Source organism: Pan troglodytes, chromosome 7 (assembly GCF_028858775.2).
Source record: "Pan troglodytes isolate AG18354 chromosome 7, NHGRI_mPanTro3-v2.0_pri, whole genome shotgun sequence".
Taxonomy (NCBI): Eukaryota; Metazoa; Chordata; class Mammalia; order Primates; family Hominidae; genus Pan; species Pan troglodytes.
Window position 1 is genome coordinate 102,400,148 of NC_072405.2, and position 12,339 is coordinate 102,412,486.

The following is a 12,339-nucleotide window of genomic DNA, read 5'->3' on the forward strand; positions in this document are numbered from 1 at the left end:
TGAACAAAAAATGGAAACTTTCAAAAGATTAAGTTTATACTTAAAAATAATAATCCAAAGTAAATTATTTTAGCAATATTAATATTAGACAAAATAAACTTATGACATCCCTGGAATTCATCATCAGAAAAAATATAATAACACAACACATCATACTGATAGTTTAAAGGAGAAGCCATAAAATTATATCAATGGATACATAAGCATACATAAGTTGACAAAATTTAACATTTTGAGATAGTTGTATAATGCTGCTTGTAGCAGTTAAAATCAATCAATGAAATGCTAAATGCATTCCACTATGGATATATTTTTGAAATGTAATGTTGAAAAATGATACCATTTATATAAAGAACTTACTAAGCAGGATATCATCCTGTTTATTGATATTTAATCTATTGCATCGAAAAATGTGTAGAAAAATATCCACAGGGAGGAAAGAAACTAAATAGTGATTACTTCTGGGGAGCGGTGAGTATGCAAAGGGTTTCAGCTCTATCTCTAATATACCTAATTAAAATATAAAGCAATAGCAACATTAAGAAATATTTAATTGAATTTCTACTTTTTGGAAGACATTTTTGAGACATTGAGGATATTGAGATGAGTGGGTCTTGATTTCTGCCTTCAGAATATTCTCATTTTAGGATATGGGATGCAATTATATCCAATATAGACAATATAAGGCCCTTATTAATTTTCACCTGAATTGTTACAATAGCACTTCTACTAAATGCACCATTAAGTGTTAGTTGTTATTACTATTAAGAGAACTAAGTAACTTACATGGACATTATTACTAATAATTGCACATGCAGCTTCAACTTACTGCTTGTATTCGGAGAAAAAATGTAAGTCTTAAGTCTACTTTCTAGTAAAAGATAATATTTTGTACATTGTACTTTATGAGACCATCAATTCCTATATAACCGACTATAATAGTCCACCTCCTCTCCAGCTTTTAATCTAGGTAAATGGCCCTAGTATTCAGTACAATAAGTTGTAATAGTGAAATCAGCCTATAATTGGCCTGTTACTGTGAGAGATAATTAAATTGAGAAACACAGTAGAAGGAAGATAGACAAGTGCTAGGAACAGAATCCAGGAAACAGACTGAGACAGTGTCAAAGGCCATCTGGCCCTGGGAAAGACCCCCATTTCACAAAACTGGAAGTAAGAAAAAAAGAATGTATATATATATATATTTCTTTTAAAAGAATATTTATATATAAAATACATAAATATGTATGTTATAAATCTTTTCTTTATGTCACTTGTAACAAAATTTTTCTCTTTATTTAGTGAAACATTTATTCTTTCTCATGGTTAATTGCCCCAAATTAAATAAAACATTTCTCAGAAATATTGTGAAATACATTTAGAAATTTTTCTATATTATTGAAATACTACTAAAAGCCATTTACAGCCCTTAAAATGATGTGCTCCATTTACACTTCAGGTTTTGTAAATGAACCAGAGTCAACAAAATATTTCATAGCTCTGAATATATTTAGTAAAATTGGTCCTCTCAAACAACATATACCTATGCCAAACACTGAAATTTATCTTATGTCCAACCTACTCAAAATGAAATACAACGGTGCAGGGAAAACCCAGGAAATAGTGTAAATACACGGAGAGTAGAACAACCATTTATGGTAGATTTCAGAACAATTTTCTTGTGTTGCTTCATAATTTAACATATATGAACAAAAAATTATATATGATTTTCTTTTGCAAGATAACTAAGAATTAAAGTCAATTAAAAAGTATGTTTTATTCCATCACCTCTGGAGTTTTCAAAATAGGTGTATGTAGAAAAAATCTGAAGCCAAATCTCTGTTATTTTTAGTAGTCCTAAGATATGCCTTTTCACCAGAGCAGATGATATTTCTATGTTTTTTAACCATAGAAGACATTTTAGAAAAATTGTGTATGTGTGTGTAATGTATATTAAAAATTGTGTATGTGTGTATGTAATGTATAATAGCAAAAGCTAGTGATCCACAGTTTCTCCTTTAAATGAGCATCAGATATTTGAAGAAGCCTAGATGAAATTCTTGTGTATTTTTCTTTTTAAGACAGAGTGACACAGGTACATAGGACAGTGTAAAAATAAAAATTTTAATTGCCTTAAAATAAAAATTGACAAATAAACATTTTCTATGTTTTTGGAATGCCTTAAGCATATACATGTGGACTTTCGTGGAAGGTTACAGAATTTAGGTTTCTTTGGCTTGCATATTAGAAAGATGAAGGGTTATTATGAGAAGAATATTCCCCATCTCCACAGAGGGCAAAGCGAGAGGAAATGAGCTTAAATTGTTTTAAAAGAGGCTGAGTCAACACTGCCAAACTTCAAGAATATTTTGACTGATTTGACCAGTTAACAGGGTTTCAATTAAGTGATGGATAAGATCGATTCAACAAATAATCTACTAACCAGTTATTTTGGCAAAGAACGTGAATGCAAAGCCTTTAATTAGGAGGAAGCACTCGTTTAATTAAACATTAGGGCAGGAGTTCAAATAAGATTATAGTCTCTAACCCTAAAGGTCTTTCCAATTTGAGTAGATAGCTAGAGATTGAATAGTTTAATCTGTCAATGGATATTTATTTAGCACCCACTTTGCTCCTAACATTGAACATCTTATACAATCCCTCCTATTCAAAACAAGGGACTGTATAAGAGAATCAACTGAAATAATTTATAGCCTGTTATGGACTGAATTATGTCCCCCTACCAAAAGATATATTGAAATCCTAATCCATAGTATCTTTGAATGTGACCTTATTTAGAAATAGAGTCTTCACAGATTTAATAAGGTTAAGATGAGGTCATTAAGATAGGCCCTAAGCTGATATGACTGGGTTCTTATAAAAAAGAGACAGCAAGAGAAAGAGAGAGAGAGGGACAGAGAAGATGTCCACGTGAAGTCAGAGACGGAGAATGCCATGTGATGTTGGAGATAGAGATTTTTGGAGTGATGCATCTACAAGCCACAGAACATTAAGGATTGCCAGCAACTACTGGAAGCTAAGAGAGAGGCATGGAACAGATTCTCCTTCAGAACTTCCAGAAGGAACCATCCCTGCTGACACCTGACTTAGAACTTCTAGCCTCCAGAACTATGAGGCAATACATTTCTGTTTTAAGCCACCCAGTTTGTAATACTGTTACAGCAACCCTAGGAAACGAATACACAGTCTAAAAATTATTTTTCTACATTAAAATACAGTATCATCTTTTATAAGTAATGAATGCTTTTTAAAAACTAATTTCTTTAAAAAAACTTTATTGAGGTATAATTCACATGCCGTACAATTAAATCTGTCTATGGAATGTGTATATGTCAGTAAATTTTAGAATATTCACAGAATTACACAACTATCACTACAATCTAATTTTGGAACATTTTCAACACCCCAGTTATTCTTCATTTCCCTCTCCTCCAGCCCCTGGCAACCATTTATCTACTCTCTGTCTCTGGATTTACCAATTCTGAAAACTTCATATAAAGGAAATCATATATTAATAATGTGTGGTCTTTTCTAACTGACTCCTATCAATGAGCATAATGTTTTCAAGGCTTATCTATGTGGTAGCATGTATTAGTACTTCATATTTTATTACCAAATAATATACCATTGTATGGATATACCATATTTCATTGATTCACTAATCAATTAATGGACATTTAGGTTGTTTCTACTTTATGGTTATTGTGAATAACGCTGTTCCGAACATTTGCACAAGTTTTCGTATGGACATATGTTTTCATTTTTTCTGGTAAACCCATTCATTTTTCCTGTTATGACCCAAGAGTGGAACTGTTGTGTTGTATGGTAACTCTGTTTAACATTTTGAGGAAGCGTCAAACTCTTTTCCAAAGTGGCCACATCATTTTACATCCTCACCCGCAAAGTATGAGGGTTCCAATGTCTCCACATCTTCACTAATATTTTTTACTATTTGTTTTTAAATTATAATTATTTTAGTGGGTTTTTTTAAATTTACATTTCTCTGATGACTAACATTGTGGCCATTTGTATGTCGTTGTTTGAGAAATGTCTGTTCAAGTCTTCTGCCAATATTGAAATTAGTTTGTCTTTTTATTGTTGAGTTGTAAGAGTTTTTGTTTCTTTCTTTTTTCTAGAGACCAGGTCTTGCTATGTTGCCCAGGCTGGTCTCGAATTCTTAGGTTCAAGTAATCCTCTTGCCTCAGCTGCCCAAAGTGCTGGGATTACAGATGTGAGCCACCACACCTGGCCAAGACTTTTTATACATTCTGGATAGGAGTCCAATGTCAGACATATAATTTGAACATATTGTATTTTCTCTCATTCTGTAGGATATCTTTTTTACTTTTTCTATGATATTCTTTGACACAAAGTTTTTAAATTTGATGGGTCCAATTTATATATTTTTTTCTTTTATTACTCATGCTTTTGGTGTTGTGTCTAAGAAACTATTCCCTAATCCAAGGTTACAGTCCACATGCCTGTTTTCTTCTAGGAGTTGTATAGTTTTAGTTATTACATTTAGCTCTATGATCCATTTTGAGTTTATTTTTATATACAATTGAAGGAGGTGGTCCAGTTTCATTCTTTGCATGTGGATATTCAGTTGTCTCTGCACCATTTGAAAGAGACTATCCTTCCCCCTATAGAAGTGTTCTGACACCCTCGTCAAATATCAACTGACAATAAATGTGAGGGATTATTTATGGATTCTCAATTCCATTCCACTGGTCTATCTGTCTCTCCTCATGGCCGTACCACACAGTCTTGTGGGGAGCTGCACAGGGCGCACATGGTCTTAGCTTGGAAGCTGAAGAAGATTCTGAACGTCCCTACTCACATCTGGGGCTGTTAACAAGTTGCACTCCTGTAGCAGTCACTCCATGACCGTCACACTCTGTTTTACAGGTAAGCAAAATGAGATTTAGAAAAGTAAAATGCTAGGCAAGTCATGCATAAATCTTAGATTTGAATCCAGTTCTGGGTCTAGAGCCTATATTCTGAGTTGTTGTGCTATATTACCTCTATTTCCTTAAGTACATGGGCTTAAAGAAATGGTAACTTATCAACAAATATTTATAGATTAAATAGATGGTTCTTTTTGAATAACACCACCATCTTTCCAGTTGTCCAATCCAGTAACCTGGAGTCATCTTCAATTTCCTGCCTTGCCTATTTCCTCTACTTTTAATTGGTGACCTCTTCTTGTCCATCTTAACTCTTTAACATTTTTATAATTTGTCTCCTCATCTCCAGTGTTGCAGTCTTTGTCAGAACGTCTTTCACCTAAGCCACTTCAATGGCCTTCTAACTGGTGTTCATGCCTCTAACCTTCCCCACACCCCATTCTCCTCATCAATTTTCTACTGAATAAAATTACAAAATTATACCTTAGCATAGAATTCTTGAATATCTTTCTACTTCTCCATTTGGAATTATGTAGTACCGTAAATAAAGCCGAGTTTTTGTGCATACTAATACATTCATTAGTAATGTCCTCCTTTCTTTGTCCACTTATTGAACAGCTGCTTATCTTCTAATACTTGCTTTACATTTTGTATCATCTAGGAATTATTTATAAATTATTGAATATACCTGTGCTCACATTAAACACTTAATTTGACCATAAATAATTTACTTCATATTGTGGTTTTGGTCATTATGAAGGAATCTTTTTCTATTTTCATTATGAATGAGTGTTCCCATTTACCTTTACAGGTTAAAAAAATAGTTTCTTGTATATTTAAGGATTTTAACAAAGAGTTTGGTTAGCTAGTTAAGCAGCACCCTCAGACTAGATGATAACTGCTTAGCATCATACCAGACTGTGTCAAAGCTAGTGGTGAGGGACCTCGTGAGACATTTGTACCAAGTAATAATTAAAGCCCTAAAGTTTTTATGATAATTATTTCTAAGTCAGAGTGGATTTGTGATAATGTTATGCTCCCATTCTCGCCTTCGGTTATACTTTCTTAAGTGAGAAAGAAAAGGATGGAATAATGGCTATTCAATAGAAAATTATTACCATGAAAATGTGGTACTCATGAATATGCCTTGTGGTAGAAAAAAATAGTGAGCAATGCCACCTACAAAGTGTGTCACACAGTTCACATTATTGGGTAGTACATTGAAGATCGTGTAAAAATACCTTCACAGGCACATAAGAAAGAGGAACCTCCTGTGAGTTCTCCTTCTGACATTTTCCTGTTTGACTAGGTTTATGTCTGGTTTGGGGAAACCCTTGCCAGAAGTCAGTGCAGCAGCTGTGAGACTAATATTCATTGCCAATTCCATGAAGTCAGACTCTGACCCAGCTCACCCTGATTAGATTTCCTTTGAGGGCTCTGTGCTTGAGCCATGCAAAAGTAGAGTGGTCCCCACACAAAACCTCTCTCCTTAATCCTTAATTACTTCCTCTACATGGACATGCTTCAAAGAACCTGGATTGGTTGCAAAACAGGAAGTTGCCCAAGGGTCTCTGCCATTATGATTGTAACAGATTGACTTTTTTTGTAGGCATCCTGAATTTTCAATACTTTTTCTTCTATGCAAGGTCTAGCTTCATGAGTATTCCTCAGAGCCTTTCTAAATGCTGAGGTTTCTGAAACACCCCTCCACCTCTCTAGGGAAAAAAACCCCTCCTCTTTTTTTTCATACACACTTTTGAAGGTGTCTTGACTGTTAATTCTTTAAACACCATTACTATTTCATAAACAGAACTCTGGGTGATAGAGTACTACTGGCTTACCACAGTGTTCAAGGCAGGAGGACTGGCAAGAAGTGTGGGCATGGAGAAGTGAGATTCCCAAATTGCTTTTACTGTTCCCTGTTGATTTTTTTGCTTTATTTTTCCCTGTTGATTTTGTTTGATTTGAACACTTTGTAAGACCCAGAAGATAGTTTATTTCTTGAGAACATTAAAGGTGACTTCTTAGATCCGTGGAGCCATGCTCCCAAACCAGCATGAGCAGAGTACATGATATTAAACTTACTACATTATCAATTAAGTAATCTTTATTAGGAGTTCATATGGGTTGAAACAGCACTAAAAATGGAAGTAATGGTGATTTGCATACTGACATGGGTCATAATAAAGTTTATAATATTAAAATACCTTTCTTCTAAGGGAGTTTCTTATCCCTGAGCCCCCTCCCTTAGAGCAGAGGGCCCTCAGCTTCTTACTGGAGAAGAACTAGCTGGTGAACTTATCCCAGGAAACGGGCTTAGGGGAGTGTGGGGTGAGGCTGGGGACTGTTTAACAGGGGTCTAGGGATTTTTTAAAATAAAAACAAAGTTTTCATTAAAAAAATTACATGTACATGATTGTAAATGCAAAACAAAAATAAAAGATATAGAGTGAAAAAATAGAGTATTATGAAGTCTCTCATGATTTCTTTAGCAGTGTGTATGAGTTTCCTAAGACTGCCATAAAAATTACAACAAACTTGGGTGGCTTAAAACAACAGAAATATATTCTTTCACAGAAGGCCAAAAGTCTGAAATCAGGCTGTTAGCAGGAACCTGCTCTTCCTGGTAGCTTTTGGTGGTTGCTGGTAATCTTTGGCATTCCTTTGTTTGCAGCTGCATAACTTCAGTCCCTGCCTCCATAGTCATGTGCCTTTCTCCCTGTGTGTGTTTGTCTTCACATCAGGTTCTCTTCTGTGTGTCTGTCTCTGTATCTCTTCTCTTCTTATAAGGCAACCAGTTATATTGGGTTAAGGGCCCACCCTGCTTCGGCGTGACCGAATCTTAATATATATCTTAATTATATCTGTAAAAACCCCATTTCCAAATAAGGTCACATTCATAGATACCAGGGGTTAGGACTTCAGTGTATCTTTTCGGGGCATACAAATCAGCTTACAACACAATCTATTGCTATCACAAAAGGACACCTCCATTGTTATTAGTTTCTGATGGTCTTTTTGGACTTAGGTTCATGTGGTATGATCAAAAGAAAGTGCCAGATATTAAGACAAATGCTAACAATTGTAAATTGATATTATTGTTATTCTCATTGAAGTAGCTATACAGGAAACCAAATTCTTGTTCTATTAATGCTTCCTTTGCTCAATATTTTTGGGAATTTTTCTTTGTAAAATGACTTAAGAGAAATGGTGAGAGTGGGCTTGGTGGCTTGTGCCTGTTATTGCCGCTACTTAGGAGGCTGAAGTGGTAGGAGGATTTGTTGAGGCCAAGAGTTTGAGACCAGCCTGGGCAAAATTATGAGACCCTGTATCTAAAAACAAAAACAAACAAACAACAACAACAACAAACAAAAAAAGAAAGAAGGGAAAGAGAGAGAGAATTATTTGAACATCTTCAAATTATGGCACATGTGCATTGTTTGAAGCTGTGCTAGGGAAAGAGGTTAGACTAGGTTGGCCAAAAGCTGGGGCTTCAACTTCCCAGCTGAGTGACTGTGTTAAGCTCTGGCTAGTACCTCCAAGCAGAGGAAAACTAAAGAATCTTCTCATGCCAAAGAGTCATTTCTCTATGTCTTCAACCATAAAGTTTCTATGTTTCACTGTTAAAAAGCAGGAACCTGGCCACCTCAGTCCTTTTTTCCTGGTCTGCTGTCCACTGATTGTGGTGGCCAGGGCACACAGCCCCATTTGAGATGGGTGACCCGGTATTAAGAAAAGTATTCGCTTGACATGAGGCCCTCACAGATGCTGCCTAGCAAGGTTTGCTTGGGTCCAAGGACGGAAGAAGAAGTCTCCCTTCCTCAGGGTCTCTCAGTTCTTATAGATTCATTTTCCACCACAGTGTGTGTTCTTTAGTCAAAGCAATCTCTTTACATGTATGCATAACCCTCATCTCCAAAGTTTGCAGGACATGTGTGCTCTGATACACCCCATGTCCAGGAACACCCTCTTCTAATCTTAGGATATCTGCTGGAGGGCAAAGGAAGCCCTCCCCACATCTGTCCTGTGACCCACCTCTATTACCATTTGGACATGGTGCAGGGAGAGTTTTAGAATGTGGGTCTGGTGGCAGACTGCTGAAATTTGAACTGTTTTTGCGCTGTACTATCAGTGGGATGTTGTGTAATTTACTTAACCACACTGTGACTTAGTATAATGAACTTTATAGTGGGGTAATAACAGTATCTACCCGATAGGGTTGGTATGAGGAACCTATGAAATAATACTCAGAACAACTCCTGGCTCTGTTCAATGAATGCTTCCAATTAATAACAGTAGTGACAGTAATAATCACATCTTGACTTCCAGTCTCTCCTATTTTTCTCCCCCTGTCCCCAGATATCCTTTTTGGATCTTTGTTTTTCTCCTGTGATTGGCCGGGAACTGGAGGTTGAGAATCCCAGGACCCTGTTCTGGGTACCCTAGTTCAGTAGGTACCCAGTAAGGCACCATTACCTTTGCCAGGGGTAAGGGGTGAGGAAAGGATAAACAGGCAGAGCACATAGGATGTTAATGGTAGTGAAAATAGTCTGTACGATACCATTAATGATGGCTACGTGTTATTATACTCTTGTCCAAACCCATAAAATGTACAACACCAAAAGGGATCCCTAATATAAACTACGGATTTGGATAAAAATGACATGCCAATGTAGGTTCATCAATTGTAACAAGTGTGTACCATTCTGGTGGGAGATATCGATGATGGGGGAGGCTATGCATGTGTGAGGGGAGGGAATATATGGGATATCTTTGTACGGTCATCTTAATTTTGCTGTGAGTCTAAAACCACTCTAAAAAATAAAGTCTTTAAAAAATAGTAAGTTAAAAAACGCACATTTTGCATTCTGTTCCATAATACATAATTTTTGTTTTAATATACAGTTTCTCCAAAACTTTCAAGTAAAAATGACATTTTATAATAATGAAATTTGCTGGTAGTAGGTGAAAGCAGCACAGAGTAAATGTTCAATTAATCTTAATTAATTTTATTTTATCGTCTTCCTTTCCAGAGAGGGGTGGCTCTGAGGAACAAATATTATTTAGGTTCCTACATATGTACATGGAAAGAAAAAAGTCTGGAATATAATGGCAGCATAAGTAACTTCCAGCAAGAGGATGGGAGCAGGAAGAGGTACTTCAAACCTTTGTTCTACTTATTCGTGTGTAGTTTGGATTTTTAAAAACGTTTCTAATCAACATGTTCATATATTACATGTGTGTTTAGAAATAAATTATAAGAAGCAAAAAAAAGAATAAAAACTCAATTTCTTTATAAAAAATAAGAAAATTGGAGAAATTTTGGACTAACATAAGGTTAGTAGATAAGAAGTGACTATAATTTGAATTGGTACTGATTTTATCTCTTTGATTCTAAGGTACATGATCTGATGTTTAAAAAAATAAACAGTTTTCTGTTCATTGTAGCAGCTGTTTACTTGAAAAAATCTAAAAAATATAGCCAATTAATAAGCTATTTAGAGCATATTATGAAGAATAAAAGAAATGATTAATTTTCTTAATCCCAGTTGGTCGCGATTATTAGAAAATTAAATGGCTTAAAGGAATTTCTCAAAAGGAAGTTTTCAGAGTGATTGCATTTTAGAACCAAAGGAAAATCAGTTGCAAGTAAAGTTTCGACAATGTTTATACAAATAGCTATCTTGCTTGTATGTTTTCATGTCTATGTCTGGATAACGTCATGAAAACAAGAAACATAAACATGATAGTGCAATTTTGAATATTATTTTCTTAAGGGTTTTATTTAATGTTGTAATAGATTAGCCTTTAAAAAAACCTGATTATTATATGAAAAACTTAAAAATTTTTATTTTATTTTCCTATTCATTTCATTTATTTTTGTCTTAGTTTTGTAATCAAGTGATTTTATGTATGAAAATTAACACAAAAATTGAGGATAAAATTACCTCATATGCTTTATTTATTATTTTAAAGTTTCACTTTAATTTTTCACTTTTTAAAAGCAAGTTTTCTTTTTTCTCTTTTTCCTTACACCAGTTCTAATAACTTTTTAAAAAGTGAGATAGGCCATTTTGGAGAAGAAGAAATACTTCCGTGTGATTGTTTGACACCAACAATGCAATGAATGCGGAGAGGTGCGTTTAAATTATTTTTTCAATTCGAATACAATAATCTGTGGAAATCACATGGGGACAGATGCTCCTGAGAAATTACTATATTTCTAAACAAGGTTGGAATTTCCTACAGAATGAGAATTAAGCATTGTTAAGCACTTCAAAATTAACAACTCAGCAGAAATCATGCAACTAGGTATAAAGAAAATGTTCAAATTCAATAATATAAAAATTCTAATTAAAAATTAAAGAGAAACTATTATTAATAAAGTTTAAGTATATAATTCAGCCATAATCTTTATCCTGTTTCCAAATTTCAAACAGGTAGGCCGGGCATGATGGCTCATGCCTGTAATCCCAGCACTTTTGGAGGCCAAGGTGGGCAGATCACCTGAGGTCAGGAGTTCAAGACTAGCCTGGTCAACATGGCAAAACCCCATCTCTACTAAAAATGTAAAAAAAAATAGCCGGGCATTGTGGTGGGTGCCTGTAATCCCAGCTACTCAGGAGGCTGAGGCACAAGAATTGCTTGAATTTGGGAGGCAGAGGTTGCAGTGGGCCGAGACTGCATCACTGCACTCCAGCCTGGGTGACAGAGTGAGACTCCGTCTCAAAAACAAAACAAAAACACCCAAAAAAATCCCCAAATTTCAAATAGGTAATAAAATTTCTATGATATTATTGTCATAATGTTAAGTAATTATAAAAGTCCCCAAATTATACATAAATGATTATTATAAATGTATTATAATAAAGTAGTTATTTTTGTAAAATATGGTGATTGCTTTTTAAATTCAGGACATAATAAATGTTATGACTATCAATGACATCAGCAGTGTCTTGTACAAGATCAAACTTGAGATGAGGTGAATAAAACCACAAGCAATCTTACATTATTTTCAATGAATTTCTACATAAGATGAGAGAACAGTCATGCTTGAAGCTTGTTTTTGTAACAAATTATGAATAGGTATTAAAATAAATGCTTATTATCATAGCTGGAAAAGATCCATTGCATATGGATGTTCAAATTGTTCCATATTATCTAGTTTGATATATAAAATCTTGTGATATCAGTAGAACAGGTAAAATTAGTCCTCATTTCATAGATGAAGTAAAATTTGAGTTTAAATGACTTGCTCAAGTCAAACAATTGGCTACTGAATAAGGAAGCAGGGACTAAAGGCCAGGTTTGCTGACCTTGGTTTAGTAAGTTTCATTTCCATTATTCCACCAGGAAATTTACATATAATTAAATGTACTTCTTTTAGTATACTTTGTTTCTGAAAAAGTTT